The 20,584-nt window shown below is 39.2% G+C and overlaps 1 non-coding gene across 1 annotated transcript; it reads right to left on the reverse strand.

The window, feature by feature from the left end:
• Positions 1-219: 219 nt before the first annotated feature.
• Positions 220-293, reverse strand: Trnat-ugu (transfer RNA threonine (anticodon UGU)). The gene has a single exon. It is a non-coding gene; the product is annotated as a tRNA-Thr (tRNA).
• Between the last annotated feature and the right edge of the window lie 20,291 nt (positions 294-20,584).

Genomic DNA, 20,584 nt, shown 5'->3' on the forward strand with positions numbered 1-20,584 from the left:
GCTTCTTGTCGGGCAGTTTATTACTAAGCACTTGGAAGGTAAGTCTAATGTATAAGGAGGTCAAGTTAAAATATGAACTATCACTTGGACAAACCACGAGTATATATATTATCCATGATTTGAGAAAGTTATCGGTATTCTAGATTAATTACAATGAAACGAACACCCTTAGCTGCTTACAGGCGTTGACATATGTCAACGGGGACAGATGAAAATGTGTGCCCCGACCGGGACTCGAACCCGGGATCTCCTGCTTACATGGCAGACGCTTTACCCATCTGAGCCACCGAGGACATAGAGCACAGCGTGACTGCAGTGATTTATCTCTGGCACACCTCCCGCGAAACCCACATTCTCATCGTATTGTCCCGCACTACATTCGTAGTGCCCCCGCCCATTATACTCATTACTCGCGGCGCGCTGCCGATTCCCGTAAGAGTTCGGGCACTGCTTTTGCATTCGCACAGAAGAAGAAGATGGTCAAGTGGCCGGTGAGCCTTAACTATATATATATTAAGATGGTATCTGTTCTTTCGGACATGTTCGAAAGAACAGATGCCATCTTAGTATATGCTAGGTTAAGTTAGTAAAAGAGGCCCAAAGAGCAGATATACGAGAAAGGAACAACAAATTACTTAACTTGGTATGTGTGAAACTTGATGTAGAAGCCAGATCATCATCTTGCGTAAAATATTCGGGAGGTAAAATAGTCCCCCATTCGGGACTCTTGGAAGGAACTATTCAGGAGGATATCGTTATCAGGAGAAACAGAATGGGTATTCTACGGGTCGTAGCATGGAATGTTAGATCTCTGAATCAGGTAGATAAGTTAGAACATTTAAAAGTGGAAATAGATGCGTTGAAGTCACATGTAGCGGGAAATAGTGAAGTTTGGTGGGAGGAGGAACAGGACATCTGATCAGGTAAATACAGGGTTATAAATACAGAATCAAATGTGGGTAATGCAGGGGTAGGTTTAATAACGAATAAGAAAATGGGAATGCAGATAAGCTACTATGAACATCATAGTGAATACATTACCACAGCCAAGATAGGCACTAAGCCCACACCCACCACAGTAAGACCAGTTTATACGTCAACTAGCACTGCATATGATGAAGAGAATGAAGAAGTGTATGGTATGATAAAAGAGACTATTCAGACGGTTAAGGGAGACGAAAATTTAATAGTCTTGGGGGACTGGAATTCGATAACAGGAAAAGAAAACGAAGGAAAAGTAGTAGGTGAATATGGACTGGAGCAAAGGTATGGAGAAGGTAGCCGCGTGGTAGAATTTTGCACAGTGCATAATTTAACCATCACTCTCACTTGTTTACGTTGTTTATAGAAGAGATATGGAGACGCAACAAGGTTTCAGAGTGATTAAATAATGCTAATACAGGATTTCAGAACCAGATTTTAAACTGTAAGTCATTTTCAGGGGCAGATATGGACTGTGACTACAATTTATTGCTTATGAACTGTATATTACAACTGAAGAAACTGTAAAAAAAGTAGGAAATTAATAAGACGGGACCTGGATACGTTGAAAGAAGCAGAGGTTGTTGAATTTTCCAGGGGGAGCATTATGCAACGACTGACTATAACAGAGGAAAGGACTACAGTACAAGATGAATGGGTAACTTTGGAAGATGAAGCGGTGAAGGCAGCAGAGGATCAAATAAGTAAAAACATAGGACCTAGTGGAAATCCATGGATATCGAGGGAGATACTGAGTTAATTTGATGAAAGAAGGAAATATAAAAATACACCAAATGAACAGACGAAAGGGAATACAAACGTTTACAAAATGAGATTGACCGGAAGTCCAAGATGGCTTAGCGGGTATGGCTAGAGACAAAGGAAAGGATTTAGAAACGTATTTCCCCATGGGAAAGAAAATTACCACCAACGGAATATTAATGAGACCTTTGGAGAAAAGAGAAGCATCTGCATGAATATCAAGAGCTCATGTGGAAAACCAGTAATAAGCAAAGAAGGGAGCGCTGATAGTTGGAACAAGTATGTAGAGGGTCTATACAAGGGAAGTGAAGGCAGTATTATAGAAAGGGAAGAGGATATAGATGGAAATCAAATAGAAAATATGATATTTCCAGAAGAATTTGATAGAGTACTGAAAGACTTAAGTTGAAACAAGGCCACTGGAGTAGACGTTATTCCATCAGAACTTCTGATATCTTGGTAGAGTCACCCGTGACAGATATATTCCATCTGGTGGGCAAGATATATGAGACTGGCGAATTAACCTCCGACTTCAAGAAGACCATAATAATTCCAATTTCAAAGATATCAGACGCGGACGGGTATCAATATTACCGAACTATCGGTTTCATGAATTGTGGTTGCCAAATATAAATACAAATTCTGTACAGAAGAGTGGAAGAACATGTAGAAGCTGACCTCCGGGAATGTCAGTTTGGACTCTGGAGAAATGTAGGAACACGTAATGCAATACTGACTCTACGACTCGTCTTAGAAGACAGGTTAAGGAAAGGCACACCTACGTTTATAGCATTTGTAGACTTAGAGAAAGCTTTTTATGATGTTGACTGGAATTCTGAAGGCAGCTGTGGTAAAATGCAGGGTGCATAAAAGCTATTTTGAACTTGCACAGAAACCACACGGGCGTTATAAAAGTTGAGGGGCATGAAAGGGAGGTAATGATTTAGAAGGGAGTGAGAGAGTGTTTTAACTTATCCCAGATTTTATTCAGTCTATACAATGAGCAAGCAGTAACGTAAGCCAAAGAAAAATCAAGAGTAGGAGTTAAAGGTCAGGGAGAAAAAAAAAAACTTTGAGATTTGCAGAGGACATTGTTCTACTGTCAGAGACTGCAAAGGACTTGGAAGATCGTCCTCAAAGACGAATATAAGACGAACGTCAACGAATATAAGACGAGCATCAAACAAGGCAGAACAAAGATATTGAAGATATTGGAGTTTAGTCTAGCTAAGCCTGGTGATGCGGAGGGAAGTAGTTTGGGAAACGAGATACTAAAGGAAGTAGTTGGCTTTTGGAATTCGCAGCAAACAAACTGATGTCACCCAAAATAAAGAGAATGTAAAATGTAGACTGAGTATGGCAAGAAGAGCGTTTCGGAACAAGAGGAATTTGCTAACATCGGATACGGATGTATGTATTAGGAAGTCATTTCTGAAGGTATTTGTTTGGTGTGTAGCCATGTAAGTTACCAAACAAACAATTATTAATTTCAGTATTACTGATAATTATTTTAGTCATTCAATGTTGACGTTCCCAAAGATGAGTGTTAACACTGTATTAGGTTTAGACTGGCTATTTAAGCCAGAAGTGGAGTTATGTACTGCTGAATAAACACTAAGGAAGCAGTACAAAGAAACTGCTTGTCTCTGGTACAGTGATCAGTAAAAAAAGTAAACAAGGAGAGGAAATGGAAGAAGTGTGTGAATATTGTACAGATAGATTAAACAGCAAACGGAATTGACAACTTCACATTGGCTTTAATTTCAAAATGAGTGAAAAGGAAACACCCTATTATAAATATTGCATATTAATGTGTAACAAAAGGATAAAGTTATTTTGAAGAGACTAGGTAGTAATGATATACTAATCTTTTTAGTGGAGGGAATAGAATATGAAATTAAGCAAATGAAAGAAAGAGGTAACAATTTAACTTGTAGATAGACTTCTCACTGTTATATCAAACATTCCTGAAATAAATGTCACGAAAAGCAGCTCTGGGAGAATGCGACGAAGAATGGTAAGAGACTACAACAGGAATCAGTAAAGAATAATATTTTCCAACGGTGCACCAAAGACTGGTGATGAAATTACCAATCTCTCTTAATTTCACAGCAAAGTTAATTGGACACGGAAAACGATTCAGAATAACCAACGGCGCCATCTATCCGTGTACTGTGGCAACCAAGTAGCGGACCACAAGATACTGGATTACAGTAACTTCAAAATCCAAATCTGTCGATTTCAGTCACCTGTGCTAATTTTAACAGAGTAATCATTGTAATAGAAATTATGCAGTATTTGTCTACAACAACAGTCGTAATCACGTTTACCAACGCAAGTGATGCTAGTGTATGTAATGGAGTAAGTTAACGAAAATAATAATAATAATAATAATAATAATAATGAATAATAATAATAATCGTAATATATCATTTTTGATTTCGCGTTTAATGTGTGATGGTAGCTGTAAAAAGTAAATAATCGTAGCTGTATGGAAAAACAACTTGGCGTCAATATTCCTGATGAAAGGCAGCATAGCCCAGAGATGGGTCGGTGAGGGAAACTGGTGAGATGTGTCAATAACAGCTCAGCCTTAGATATCACTCAGAGATATTTGAGCTTCGAGACTTAGCACCACACACCGTTAAACGTGACGGTGACTTCGTGGTACTCCGTTTGCCTTTTTTTAATATTCGGTCAAAGCGCGAAGGTACAGCATCACCCCCAACCGAGGGCTTATACTCCGAGATGGAAGAGCTTCCGTACAGGATCCTAGTTCTGTTCTGACACCATTTTCCTTAGACGATTTTGTCTTTAAAGCATAATCTACTACCCGTTACAACAGACTAAACTAAGTCCTTCAATGTAATACGAAGCAATTAACGAACTGAAGTAACCGTATCGGCGGTGAATGACATCTGCGCTTGTGTGGAACAGTGCATATAAGCTTTCTTTCATCATTTTCGTGTTATATACTTAACAAAGATCGAAACGTTACTCTATCTGAAAGCTTTAGATACAAAATTATAGCTGTAAACGAAATCGGCAGCGTTTATTGTGCAACAAGCTTAAGAAATATGCGTCATCGAGAGGATAACATACGTGCAGACACTTGTTTGACCAAAAGATATTTGGGAATATATAGTAGATTAGCGATGAAAGCGAGTACATTACCGTTATCAGGCGTATCTGAATCGCAGTCCTTATCAATAAGTTTCACATGGACATCGCCAGTTAACGTAACTGAGTTATGTCACAACTCACAGTTCTTTAATCTGGGACTTCTTTGTCGTTCGTTTTTCTAAGAAAACGTGGAGATCTTTGATACACTGTAAGATACTAAAGTCCACTGCCTACCTATGTTACATGATTTTCTTGTTTTCTTTGTGTGTGCTGAGGCTCTATCAAGATAAAAGTGAGTGTATGAATGTGACAAGAAACAATGAAGAGGAAACGTAGGGATCACTAGCAACAAAAAACATGGACTTGAAGAAGGCTAGTCGTTCGATTATTTAGGAAGCACGTCAGCAACATGGAGTAGTAGATAATGAACAGCATTAAATCGGCAGAAAAGAGTCAATACTCAATGGAAAAACTATTCAGCAACAAACTGCGATCTAGAACAACGAAACTCGGAATGTACAAGACAATTGTGTGACCGATATTGGTGTATGGGCTGAAATACGGACACTGAACAAGAAGATGGAGATACAAAAATACAACTTTCGAAAACAAGGCGTTGTTCTTCATATCCATGTGAGAAAATGGAATTTTTAGAAGGAAAAACACAGAAATCCATGTGCTGTTCAAGGAATCGCATGTAATATCTGGAATAAAAAGCAGATTGGGGTATTTGGCTGTTATTTCGAAATTATGTCATTTTATGCTCATAACATGATTTTTAAGTCTTGAATTTCAATATTATTTAAAAAAATATGGAAATGAATTTCAGATAACTTAAAAGTCCTCTAAAACGCTCCATCTGAGTCATGTGATGGCTGTGACGTCACTGGCTAGGTCGCTGCTCCTACTGTCACGAAGTTCATTCGCAGTGACAGCTTGTTTCGGAATTTACGTTTCGGAGAATAGGTTACAAATGGTGTGCAGCACCACATTCGACAAATACATCCATTAAAACTCCTGAAACAAAGTTTTTGAGCACTCCAAAGAATGAGAAGATGCGTAAAACGTGGTCGTACTGTACCACAAAATGTCACAACGTCGATGCACAGATTCCCTGACTTAAGAATGTATAGCACTCTGAAGTTAACATAAATTTATCTTCGAGATATGCTTGCCCACTGTTGCAAAGGAGGATGTTGTCATTCAACGAAATTAAAGTCAAAGTGAAAATTGGAAAACTGACTGCCATTAAATCCATTATTACACGCTCGCTTCGGTGGTTTGTGAGCACTTATCGGCTGGTTGCTGATTGAAATCCGACTCGAAGGAAAACTTTAACTTATTTGTAAAAGACTCAAAGTTCTTTCGTCGTTTACATTTTCAGTCGCTGTTCAGGCGCTTCACTTTCAGGAAGATTTCTAGTCAATGTGACCATACACAATCCTGTTTTATCTTCGATCTGTCCGATGAGAAGGCTTATAATTTAAAGCTCCTTTCATTTTACATAAAGATGAAGTAATTCTGCTTTAGGCTCTGACGTTATTTTCCACTCACAAACGTCCCACCCCTTACGTTTGTGTTACCTGCATGTTGCACATGGTTTATACATTTGATTGCATTTACTTGGAATCTGAAATTATGTACAACGTTAAGTGTCCGTAGAACTTGGTAAGTTACATAAATTTCAAGTTGTTTCCTCTAGCTGTTTCTGGAAATAGAGATCTTAACAATCGGACAGACAGACAGACAGACAAACGAAAGGACGGACGGACGCACAACAAAGTGATACTAGTATAACGGTTCCATTGTTTCTGACTGAGGCAAGCAACACTAAAAATAGAACCGTTTCTGTATATAATTGACTCGTGGAGTGTACGAAGCTCACCCTCCTCATACGATGGTCCGGTTGTCGATGAAATCTTTGTATTGACGTCTTCATTAAAAGTGATTATGCCACAGTGTACGCCGTTCTGTCAATCCTGTAACGGATACTTTTACTGGCACGTCGAAAATTACGTTCTCCCGTTCTCATAGCACAGCAAACGGAAATCACAAGCAGAAACGATAAAATTAATAAAATACAGCACTGGAGACGAATACAACTGCAGGTTTCAGATTTCGAGAAGATGCTTTCATATGCTTGGTTTGCCGCGAAATTATCGTCAGATCGCGTGGTATTTAGAGCGGTAACGAAGTTGTTTTTCCTTAATATAATCGCATTAAAGAATGTGACTGTGGCATATATTACTCCGCACGTGCTAGTGGTGCATAGATATTTTTATACCTTGAATGTTTTTAAAATAAATAACAACCTGCGGGGCACGAGTTTCTTTAGAAGTAAAAATCAAAGCAAACACTGAAGTTCTATAACTTACATTTACTATTAGTTGCGGATTGTTACACACAATCTGTGACGATAAAATGTAATTTTAATAACATTTTCAATGCTCATTTATTTTATAAATAATTTCATTCTTGTCCCAATTTCATAAAAATATTGATGTCGCTGATCTCACATACTTCCCTAAGAAGAAGAGAAAAAAGTAACATTCTTAGGCTGGACTGAAATATGGAGCACCTGTGCTGTTAGCATGATTTAAGTTTCATCTCAAAATGTTTAATTTATTTCATCAACCTCATTTCATCTAAGTTCTTTGCCTTACCAATGCGTAGCTTCTTCAAGTTATTCCACAATAAACTACTGCCCCCCTCCCCAGCCAATACCACACCAGCAACTACAGTATCGAACAATGGACAAAAAGTTCTAGATTAATTTAGTTTAAGACAATTTATTTTCAAGCAACATTTCTCTGGTATGTATGTATGTATGTATAAACGCCTGATGATGAACAGAACATGTTCGAAACGCGTTGTATTACGTTAGATTAAACATAAAACGATATAAGTGAGTGGTAGCAGAAATTACAAATAAATAATTATCCCACACAGTCATGTATCACAAACTCAGCCTTTATGGTCGAAAATAATTATGATTCATCCAGCCAAGTTGTAAAAGTATTTCATACACACAGAAACTTCAGATTAAAGTTATTTAAAACATGTCTTGATATAAAATTCAACAAATCCTGTCCAAACGAAAACATACTAACTAAATATGTGAACATTAAGAGGAACTGTAAATTTACCTCAGCACAACCTGCTAAAGCCAGAGGTGAGAAGTTCCAGCTAAGATGCGAAGGAAAACAATTATATAAAATGAAAGAACACCTAGACCATTTAGCTTACAACACCTATCCGAAATTAATTTTATTGGCATATCCAGGACACATCCCGTTACTCCATTACATCCTTCAAAACATAATAAAAACACATAAAATAAAGTAACAACATTCATCAAAAGGAAACTGACAATTTGAGAGAGAGAAACAAGCTTCCTATCAATAAATACGTAAATAATAGCAGTAACACCCTCAAATTTTTCCCATGAGTTGTAAATTCAAGTGACATTCAGTTCAGTCAGACAGGAACGACACCACTAAATAAGGGTTTGAAGCATAATATAAATCCAAGCATTAATCACAACAACATAAAGGGCACCATATGCTCACTAAATATAGCTAGTGATTTTGCAAAACTTGACAACACTGAACAAGCATTATTAGGCCACAAAGCCAATTAAATTATAGAAAAACACATAGCCACTAAAGCAATAAAAACAAATAACTATGAAGTAAACATACTTCAGTCAATGAATAAGAAAATACAAAACCATAATGCCTTGGCAGTAAAATCTGATAAAGTTTCCTCAACAGTTAATATGTTTAAGTATGATTATATACTTAAAACACTCCAATTCTTTGCAAACAACCACATACATGAAGTCCAGGTTGACTCCAAACCAAAGAAAATGCCTCAACAACAGTAACTTCCTTTTCACTAAGAACCAAGTATGAGACCTTATTGTAATGAACCCAATAGCCCCTAAACTCGGAGCACAACCAAAGTCTATAAAACCAACACACTTATCAGGCCTAATGTGAACTCAATTAATAGCCCAGCCTACAAATTAATGACAGAACTAAATAACATACTTGTAGAAAAATACACATTTGAAAAATCATATTCCATAAAGAAGAGCTATGAACTTATTAGCAGTATGAAAGATTTGACAGTACCACCTCAAGCTGTTCTTCTATTCCTAGATATTATAAACCTTTACAGCAGTATACCTGTACATAAAACAGTTGAGATAGTAAGAATAAACCTACTGAGAAACAAGACAATGTGCAAACCAGAAATCATATAACTTATAGATGTACTTACTTTAGTACTCTCACATAATTACTTCTCTTTCAACAATAAAATTTACAAGCAGGACCTAGTACTAGCAAAGGGAAGCCCTTTCAGTGGCCTAATAGCTTAAATATTTATCAACCACACGGAAAATAAAATACTGACACTAAATGACATCATCACAAGCAAAGAGATATGTAGATGACGCCCTCATTCTATTTGATGCCACAGAAGATGAAGTCACAAACATTTTCAAACCATTCTGTGGCTTATAAGAAAATCTTCAGTTCACCCTTGAACAACAAGTGAAAAACACCATACGTTTACTTGACATAAAAATACAAAAACAGAACCAAAAGATATGTTTCAGTGTTTACAGGAAACCTACTGGCACTGATAACAAACTATTCTACACATCTGTCCTTCCACAAAAAAAGGTGTTTATATATCAATGCTGTACAGAGCACACAGACTTCCACTTCAACATACAGTAGTCAGACCATAACATATATTGCAATAAACAATGGATATGATCCTTCACAAATTAATACCATGTCACAACAGACTGAACAAACATCACACCACACTCACCACTGACAGTGCCCCAACAGTAAAATATGTAAAAATGCCATATCTTGGAACAGTATCTGACAAATTAGCAAGACTATTCAAAAATGCAGATGTAAAAGTCAGCTTCAGTACCAACAACAACCTAAGTAGGAAGCTTACTCACAATATAAAACCACCAGATACAAGTTTTGATGCCTCTGACATTCACCAAATTACCTGCAGCCAATGCAATAAATATTATGTAGGCCAAACATACAGAAATTTCAGACCTCGATTCAAAGAACATTTAGACTGCTACAGACTTGATAAATGTAAGAAATCAGCAGTATCAACTCACATTAAGGACACAGGCCATCCTTTGAAAATCGAAGACAATCTCGAAATTTTACTCAAGACAGCGAACATTAAAAGAATGGATATCATGGAAGAAATGGGAATTTTCATTCATAATAAAAAAACATGGAGATAACATTCTTAATAACATAACTGAATTCAAAAACTTAAAGTTCTTCCACAGTCTTAAGCCCGTTCTAACTGAATAGATTCAATATGTGTCAATGTAAATAAACGACTAAAAATCTGTCAGTACCTAGAATATCGATACAAAATCTAAATAATCGATACTAACTCAAGTGCTACAAGTTCGCCATCTTGTATTATGTGATGAAACAATGTATGCAGTGAATTGCGTCGGAAAACAGTGACAAAGTACATAGCGCAATAGTGTAATGTTACTGTTCATTGACAATTTGGAAAGGGCCGTTAAATGTGCATCTCACCTGTATTTTTCAGTGGTGTAATTTATTGTCGTTTCGAAGTTGTCGTTAGCTCGGTGTCTGGTAGCGCAGGTCAATTGAGGGCTGGCTGGAGCAGGCTGTGGTGGTTAGCAGTGAGCACATTGTGGGATGCGCATGACGTTCTTCATATTGCCAGTGCTATTGGGACTTTCCAACATTGCTGAAGATGTTTGTCACCCCATGATCGTTCACTAATATTCGGGATTGGTGCCGAGTGATCTTGCTCAATTCTCGCAACTTTCTCTTTTCATACTGATGAAGTAATCTGAATAGTCATCGCGTTTACGTAAGATCAGGATCGTAAATTTAATTTTTCGCCCCTAGGAAGCTAATTTAACACTTAAATTTCAACTAATTTTGTATTTCATATCGTGAACTGTCAGCATTGACTACCACCAGAGCAATTACAGAAAGCTAAACGAAGATACGTCATGTTTGCTGCAGGCCGCAAGGCTCATTTCGAGCGTTAAGTGAAGGGATTTTGCTGGTTATTTTGGTATCCATGGTCTAGGGGGAACGTCTTTGGTTAGTAATTCTCAGTCTCGGGTTGGAGCCCCGCCACTGCTTAAATTTTGAATAAAAATCATCAGCAATGGCGAGCGAAGACTTCTAGCATAAGAAGTCACCGTCATTTTTGCCCTTAGGTAGGAAACTGCCCCTAAAAGGCAGAATAACCTGGAATGATCAGTGACATGAGGATGCAGAAGACAATCGAAATCTCTGCGTTAAAGACCCATACAGTGTATCCACAGATCAAGTGGTCTCTAACCGAAAAAGTATCACGTTGATCTCTCCGTTGGCAAAAGATTCCGGACTAGTCCTCCACTTGGATCTCCGGGAGGGGCTGTCAACGGGGAGTTGTCCAAGAGAAAAATATTGATAACCAACGAAAAGATAACGTTCGACGAGTCAAGGCGTGGAATGCCTAATGTGTGGAGGTGGTAGGGAAGCTAGAGAATCCCGGTCTAGGAACAGTGGATGACACTGAAGTGAATTGGAAAGAAGACAACAATTTATGGTCAGACGAGTACAGGGTAATATCAGCAACAGCAGCAAATGTTGTAACGCGAGTAGGATTCGTTATGAACAAGAATTTGAGACAGAGAGTGAGTAACTCTGAAGAGTTCAGTAACAGGATTGTTCTCATCGCAATCGACAGCAAATCATCACCGATAACATAATGTGAAGGACAATCAAACAATTTAAAATCAAAGAGGTTAAAATAGTCTGCGTTAAACTGAATGAAAGTCCAAATCCGCACTAGCCGTTTATTATGTTTTTTCCCGTTTGATGACTGGTCTCATACCGTGGAGGTGTATCTAAAGGTCATATAAAACAGTACTTCATGTGCCACGATTTGTAAGGTGCAAATGCCCATAATAACATGTCACTCGTCGGTAAAACCTTGTATGAACCGATTGATGGGCATTCGATCCGAACCGTGCATGATCAATAAAACATCCGGAGCGCATGCTCATCAGCCGGTTCATCCATGGTCCGAAGAGTGACGTGTTTTTATGCGCGCTTGCACTTTGGAGATCGTGGCACATGAAACATTGTTTTATATGACCTGAAAATATACCTTCAGGGTATGAAACCGGTTGTCAAACGGGGAATAACATAATAAACAGCTAATGCGGACTTGGACTTTCACTCAGTTTAATACAGACTATTTTACCATATTTGATTTTAAATTATTTTATTGTCTTTCACATTAGGTACAAGATCTTTAGCTGTGGTTATTCGAGCTATAAGGTTATTTGGACACCGATAACATTAGCATAGGTATACATGGCAAATCGCAAGCAGGAGATTAAGAGGTAAAGAAACTACATAATTTCATTGAACGGGTAATTTAGTACATAAAGGGAGATGGAAATCTAATGGTCATGGTGGATTGGAATGTGGGTGTGGGGTAAGGAGTAGAAGAAAGCGTTACAGGAGAATATAGGCTAGGTCGTAAGAATGAGAACGGAGAAAGACTAAACGAGTTCTGCAAAAGTAAATTACAGATGTAATAACAAGTACTCTGTTCAAGAACCACAAGAGGAGGAGGTACACTTGGAAAAAGCCGTGATGTGAAGAAAGATATCAGTCAGATTGCATCATGCTCAGACAGAGATTCCGAAAGCAGATATTAGATCGTAAGGCGTATCTAGTGGCAGTTGTAGACTCACGTCACAATTTCGCAGAAGCTTAAGAGACTGGTCAGGAAGAATAAATAAGCTAAGGAAGTATCAAGCAACGAAAAGATACGCTTGAAGATGTCTGAGGCTATAGATGTTGCGATAAGGAATAGCTCAGTAGGCAGTTCAGTAGAAGAGGAATGGACGTCTCTAAAAAGGACAATCACAGAAGTTGGAGAGAAAAAAGTAGGTGGCATGAAGGTACATGCGAAGAAACCATAGGTAACAGAAGAAATATTTCAGTTGATCGACGAAAGAAGGAAGTACAAAAATATTCAGGGAAATTCATGAATACACAAACACAAATCACTTAGGATTGAAATAAATAGGAAGGGCAGGGAAGTTAAGCGAAATGGTTACGTGAAAAATATGAAGAAATCGAAAAGTAAATTCGCAAGTCAGAAGGTCTGACTCTGCGTATAGTAATGTCAAAATAACCTTCGGTGAAATTAAAAGAAAGGTTGGTAACATTAAGAGTGCAGAGGGAATTCCACTGTTAAATGAAGACAGGAGAGCCATTATGTGAAAAGAGCACACTGAGGGCCTGTATGAGTCTCAATTTGTAGAATTGTTTCAAATTAATGAGATTCAGAAGTACATAAAATTTCCTGATTTGCCAAATCGTAATGATCTTGTCTAGGTTGTTCTACTGTATACAGTACATTATTAGGCCGATTAACAAAATGATTGTTAGTCAATGTTCGTAATTTACCTTCATCATGCATATTAATAATAATTACATTTAAATAACAATCTATGCATAGAACATTGTACAAAATCGGCTCACGAATGTGATCACAATGTCGTAAACAGTAATAATGTGATTAACTTAAGGAAATAAATTTATAATTAAAGTTGACAATTTTTATTATATAGCGCGACTTACGCATTGTATCGAAAGTTTCCAAGGTGTTAAATCTATTTCTTTCAGAGAAGAGATTCTCATGAAATGATCATATCCTCTAAAAGACAATTAAAATGTCTTTCAAATCCTATATCTCCTGTAAATAATTTAAATATATTGTTCTGTACAGCTTTCATTACAGCATTATCATATAAGCACTTATGCCCTCCTAAACCTTTTAATACTATCGTTTGACCACCTATTATAAATCTTTTGTTTGTATAGGTACTCTTTCTTCAACACATGATGCACATTCTGCACAGCGTTGAACAAAAACGCTTCCAGTGTTTCTGTTTCTGTTCTCATTGTCAGTATCACTATCGAAAAATAATCTTCGCACAGTGTGACTGTTAATTTGTCGGCCCGGAGAGAACGATTCATCACTGCTGTCGTTGGAATCGGACTAACTCATATTGCAGCGCTCCGAGAGAAAGAAAACTGCAAATAAGATAACTTTACCTATGTTGTTTTAGAAGCCACTGTTAAAATCTTCATTTTTCAGTCTAATGACTGCATAGCAAGTTCATTAGAGCACTTACTGGACTGACAGAGAATGCAGTCTTCTTATATAAATTCTTAATATACGATTAACATTGTACAACAATTCAAGGTTGGTACGAATTTGCCAAACTGATTACTTTGCAACGACCCCCAGCGACCCATCTCAGCCGTGAGCCTATAAGAGCGAGAATTATCGCACCACCAGATCAACAACTCATGCATCCAAGAATAATATACAGAAGAATGGTAAAGAAAAACTGATGATCTATTAGATGACCATCAGTTTGGCCTTAGGAAAGGTTAAGGCACAAGAGAGGCAGTTCTGACATTGCGGTTGATGATGGAATCAAGACTGAAGAAAAATTCAGAAACGTTCATAGGATTTGTCGGCCTGGATAAATCGTTTGACAATGCAGAATGGTGCAAGGTGTTCGAAATCCTGAGAAAAATAGGAGAGAAAGACGGACAATATACAATAAGTTCAAGAACCAATAGCGAAAATAAGTATGGAACACCGAAAACGAAGTACACGGATTAAAAATCATGTAGGTCAGAGATGTAATCTCCCTGTTGTTCCATCTACACGCTGAATAAGCAATGATGGAAATGAAAGAAATGTACTTGTGTAAGATTAAAATTCAAAGGGAAAGGACATCAGTGATCAGATTCACCGATGACATTGCTATCCTGAGTAAAAGTGAAGAAGAATTACAAGATCTGTTGAACGGAATGAACAGCGTAATGAGTTCAGAATATGGATTGAGGGTAAATCGAAGATTGAGAATGCACGTTTGAAGATCAGGATTCTATGGCAGTGATACATGGGCTGTGGGAAAACCGGAACAGAGGACAAATGAAACATTTGAGATGTGATGCTACAGAAGAATGTTGAAGATTGGGTGGGCTGACAAGTTACTGGATGAGGTGGATATTCGCAGAATCGTGATGGAAGGAATATATGGGAAACAGTAACGAGAAGAAGGGGCCGGATGATAGGATAACTGTTAAGACATAAGGGAATAACCTCAATCGTACTAGAAGGAAGTGTAGACGGCTAAAAGAGTAGAGGAAGACAGATATTGGAATATATCCAGCAAGTAACTGAGGCTGTAGCTTGTAAGTGCTACTCTGAGATGAAAAGTTTGACACAGAATAGGACTTCGTGGCGGAAACCAATCAAAAGACCCATGATGGTTTATATCTCGCTGTACTACTTATGTGTATTAATTCAATTTTTTCCTTTTTTTCTCTGGAAATAGCCAGAGCAGGATTCGGTAATAAAATGATAAGGAAAGCTTTGCATTGCGCTAACTGAACATCAGTATACTTTTATTTTTAATTGTCATCATTCTTCTGTAATAGGTTAGGTTAGGTTGTTTGGGGAAGGAGACCAGACAGCGAGGTCATCGGTCTCATCGGATTAGGGAAGGACGGGAAAGGAAGTCGGCCGTGCCCTTTCAAAGGAACCATCCCGGCATTTGCCTGGAGCGATTTAGGGAAATCACGGAAAACCTAAATCAGGATGGCCGGACGCGGGATTGAACTGTCGTCCTCCCGAATGCGAGTCCAGTGTCTAACCACTGCGCCACCTCGCTCGGTCGTCTGTAATCTAATGAACTTTATTCACTTTTATTTTGTAATTGTTACTATTATTATTGTTATTCGTTCGATCGTAAGAGCTTTCGTATTCCTCTCTGGCTATCCTCCTGAGGCGGTGAGACAGACCTGCTTGCCAGCAGTGTCTCGTCAGCTCAGTGGTTCGTAGTCGCGGCTTGTTACTCGTCGAGTGCGGACGCAGTCTAGCGGTGCACCGTGGTGTGATGTCTAGTGGCTGGGAGAACTGTTATCAAGTGAGCATAATCGTTTGGCTGTACATCTTCCGGACGTGTAAGTGCTGAATATTACCATATAAGCCTCGTTTTTGTTTAGTGAAGGAGAGGAGTTATACCGCTGCCCACTTGTTCACCGTGTCGCAATCTCTCAAGAAAAACACATTAAGATTTTCGTTCTACAAGAATATCGTCATGGTAAGCACACTGCCTTGGAAATCCATGATTGGTTAGATAGTAACTTCGATGTTTCAGGAGATAATGCAGACTTCACACAGACTGATGGCGAAAAGAACATGTAACACTGCACTGTAATAATATGAACATCTGGCAAAAGAAATGAGCACTGACCTAACTTTAAACTGAACTGACCTGTTGATAATCTTGAAATGCAATTCTCGGCTGTAAATAATCTTGCTGCATCCTAACATTTATGTTAAAATGACCCCACAATTCTTTCATGATTTATCTTGTGGCAACGGAAACTCGGTGCTGCATACCTTGCAAGGGGGAGAGGGGGTGGGGGGAGGGGGGCAGACAGACAGTATTGTGAAGTACTTTTGAGTACGATTTCCGAAAACTCTCTTGAGCAGCTAGGTCAGCAGCCCATATGCAATCGAAATATCTTACACCTTTTATCTACAAACAGCCCGGACCTTAACGATGGCGTCAGTATAGAGACGGAGATCAATGGTAAAGACGTCATCATGGTGACAGCGCTTACGAAAATTAATCAATTAGTCAAGAAGGCTAGGAGAGTATTTCCGTTAGAAACATCAGATAAGCAATTGGCATCTCACTTAGACAATGATTTACAATCATTTAGTTAAAGTGTCATCCTGCTTAGCTGGGTGGTAACGTGCTCGTCTCCCGTGCAGGCGGGCCCGGGTTCGATTCCTGGCCGCATTGGAGATTTTCTTCGCTCTGGGACTGGGTGTTGTGTTGTCCTCATCATCGTCTCATCCTCATTACCGGTGCGCAAGTTGCCCAGTATGGCGTCGAATGAAATAAGACTTGCACTTGGCGGCCGAACTTTCCCGAATAGGGGCCTCCCGGCCAACGATGCCATACGCTTATTTCCATTTAGTTAAAGTATGATGGACATTGAGGAATTATGGGCAAAGTTTAAATTGATTTTAAACTGTGGTCTCGGTACATACCGGCCTATTCAGTGGATTAAGGACGGGAAAGAGCTACGGTAGTTTAGCAAGGAAATTTGGAAAATGCTGAGGAAGCGAAGGCGGTTGCACTCTCGGTTCAAAAAAGAACGTGCAAATGACAATAGGCAGAAGAAAGTAGATATTCGTGCGTCAGTGAAAAGAAGCATACAGGATCTATCACAGTCATAGCTTTGTAAAAGATCTTTTCGAGAACCAGAGAAAATGCTGTTCATACGTTAAATCGCTAAGCGGGTTTAAGGCTTCCAATCAGTTACTTGTTGACCAGTCTGATGTGGCATCTGAAAACAGTAAAGCGAAATCCGACGTTTTAAATTCTGAGTATAAGAAACCGTTGACGCAGGAGAATCGTACAAACATTCCGTCGTTTGACCATCGGACAGATTTCGTTATGAATGAGATATTAATAAGAATCCCTGTGTAGTCAAACAACTGGAAAATTTGAGAACAAATTAGTAGACAGGTCCGAATGGAATCCCAATTCGGTTTTACCGCATTGGCCCCTTACCTATCTTGCATTTACCTCGAATACACCCAGTGTAAAGTCCCAAACTACTGCAAAAAATGTAGGTGTCTCCTGTATACAAGAAAGTTAAAAGAGCGGACTTACAAAATTACAAAATATCCTTAACGTCGGTTTGCTGCAGAACTGTAGAACACGTTCTGAGTTCGAATATAACAAATTTCCTGGAGACCAAAAAGCTAACTTCCACGAATCAGCCTGGTTTTAGAAAGCATTTCTCGTATAAAACTCAGCTTGCCCCTTTCTCGCATTATACAGGGTGATTCAAAAAGAATACCACAACTTTAAAAATGTGTATTTAATGAAAGAAACAGAATATAACCTTCTGTTATACATCATTACAAAGAGTATTTAAAAAGGTTTTTTTTCACTCAAAAACAAGTTCAGAGATGTTCAATATGGCCCCCTCCAGACACACGAGCAATATAAACCCGATACTCCAACTCGTTCCACACTCTCTGTAGCATATCAGGCGTAACAGTTTGGATAGCTGCTGTTATTTCTCGTTTCAAATCATCAATGGTGGCTGGGAGAGGTGGCCGAAACACCATATCCTTAATATACCCCCATAAGAAAAAATCGCAGGGGGTAAGATCAGGGCTTCTTGGAGGCCAGTGATGAAGTGCTCTGTCACGGGCTGCCTGGCGGCCGATCCATCGCCTCGGGTAGTTGACGTTCAGGTAGTTACGGACAGATAAGTGCCAATGTGGTGGCGCTCCATCCTGCTGAAATATGAATTGTTGTGCTTCTTGTTCGAGCTGAGGGAACAGCCAATTCTCTAACATCTCCAGATACTGTAGTCCAGTTACAGTAGCACCTTCGAAGAAAAAGGGACCAAAAACTTTATTAGCTGAAATGGCGAATAAATGTACAACTAAATGAAACTTTATAGCTCCCTTAATTCGCCGACAGATAGTGCTTAGCTCTGCCTTTTGTCGTTGCAGAGTTTTAAATTCCTAAAGTTGTGGTATTCTTTTTGAATCACCCTGTATACTGCGAACTATGGAAGAAGGGCATCATGCAGTTTCCTGTTTATAGATTTTTGGAAAGTATTTGATACCGTACTCCACTGCAGACTGTTAACGATTGTACGACATACGGAATAAGTTCCCAGATATGTCAGTAGCCCGAAGACTTCTTAATTAATTTAATCCAGTATGTTGTCCACGACGACGAGTGTTCATCAGAGGCAAGGGTTGGGTTGTTGGGTTGGATTGTTTGGGTTCAAAATGGTTCAAATCGCTCTGAGCACTATGGGACTTAACATCTTAGGTCATCAGTCCCCTAGAACTTAGAACTACTTAAACCTAACTAACCTAAGGACAGCACACAACACCCAGCCATCACGAGGCAGAGAAAATCCCTGACCCCGCCGGGAATCGAACCCGGGAACCCGGGCGTGGGAAGCGAGAACGCTACCGCACGACCACGAGATGCGGGCTGGTTGTTTGGGGGAAGAGACCAAACAGCGAGGTCATCGGTCTCATCGGATCAGGGAAGGATCTGGAAGGAAGTCGGCCGTGCCCTTTCAAAGGAACCATCCCGGCATTTGCCTGGAGTGATTTAGGGAACTCACGGAAAACCTAAATCAGGATGGCCGGAAGTGGGATTGAACCATCGTCCTCCCAAATGCGAGTCCAGTGTGCTAGCCACTGGGGCACCTCGCTCGGTAGAGGTAAGGGTATCGTCAGGAGTGCCCCAGGGAAGTGTGATAGGACTGCTGTTATTTTCTCTGTGTATACATGATCTGTCGGACACGGTGGGCAGCAATCTGCAGTTGTTTGCTTACGACGCTGTCGTGTACGGGGAAGGTGTCGAAGATGACTGACTGTAGGATGGTATAAGATGACTTAGACAAAATTTCGAGTTTGTGTGATGAATGGCAGCTAGATCTAAATGTAGAGAAAAGTAAATTAGTACGCATGAATAGGAAAAACAAACCCGCAATGTCCGGATACAGCATTATTAGTGTATTGCTTGACACAGTCACGCTTTTTAAATATCTGGGCGTATCTTCGTAAAGCGATATGAAATGGAACGAGCATGTGAGGACTGTGGTGGGGAAAGCGAATGGTCGACTTCAGTTCAGTGGGAGAATTTTGGGAATGTATGGTTCATCTGTAAAGGAGACCGCATATAGGACGCTTGTGCGACCTGTTTTGGAATACTGCCCGAGTGTTTAGGACCGGCACGAGATCGGATTAATGGAAGACGTCAAAGCAAAACTGAAATGAGCTCTATATGCAAGTGCAATAGGGAAGGAAACGACTAATAGCGGTGCAGGGTACCTTCAGCCATGCTTGAGTATCTATGTAGATGTAGATGTACTGCTTGAAAGTGGCGAATGTTAGGATGCAGCACAGTAGTGTGTCCAAGTGCAACGCAAGGAAATGCAGCTGTGCTGATCACATTACGCTTTAAACTTGAGCTACAGTGCTCCGCTAAGTGCTGTGCGGTGACACACGTTTACAAAATTAAATTTTGGCGAGGGGACGGTGGATGAAACTAAACTGGCTGAATGCTATAAAGGACATTAGCATTTAAAAACTGTATTATAGAACTGACTTTTGTCAATTAGAACAATCTTTACAAAATTCACTTCCTATAAAATTTTGAATTCTGCCATGTGGCTCTTTAATGAAATGGTAAAGAAGTGGTGAATCTATAAATCTGAGTCCATACCATGTGAGCAATCAATTTTGCTTAATCACGAGAAACAAACAAATCGACCCCAAAATCAGTAAAAAAAAATCAAACTGATAGTTCACATTTCTCAAACTCATCATAAATTACGCACGAGGAAGCGATGCACTGGCAGCAGTACCTGAATATCTTCACTTTTCTAAAGTCAGGCTTTACAAAACCATATTTCTAACAATCAGCATTCTCTGCGTTGCCTCTCTGTGTCCTGCTAGTTACTCCCAGACAGCTCAGCAGCGTAACCAACTTAAGACTCTCTCACTCTATACTCTGGAG

This window comes from Schistocerca serialis, chromosome 4, assembly GCF_023864345.2.
Source record: "Schistocerca serialis cubense isolate TAMUIC-IGC-003099 chromosome 4, iqSchSeri2.2, whole genome shotgun sequence".
Lineage (NCBI taxonomy): Eukaryota > Metazoa > Arthropoda > Insecta > Orthoptera > Acrididae > Schistocerca > Schistocerca serialis.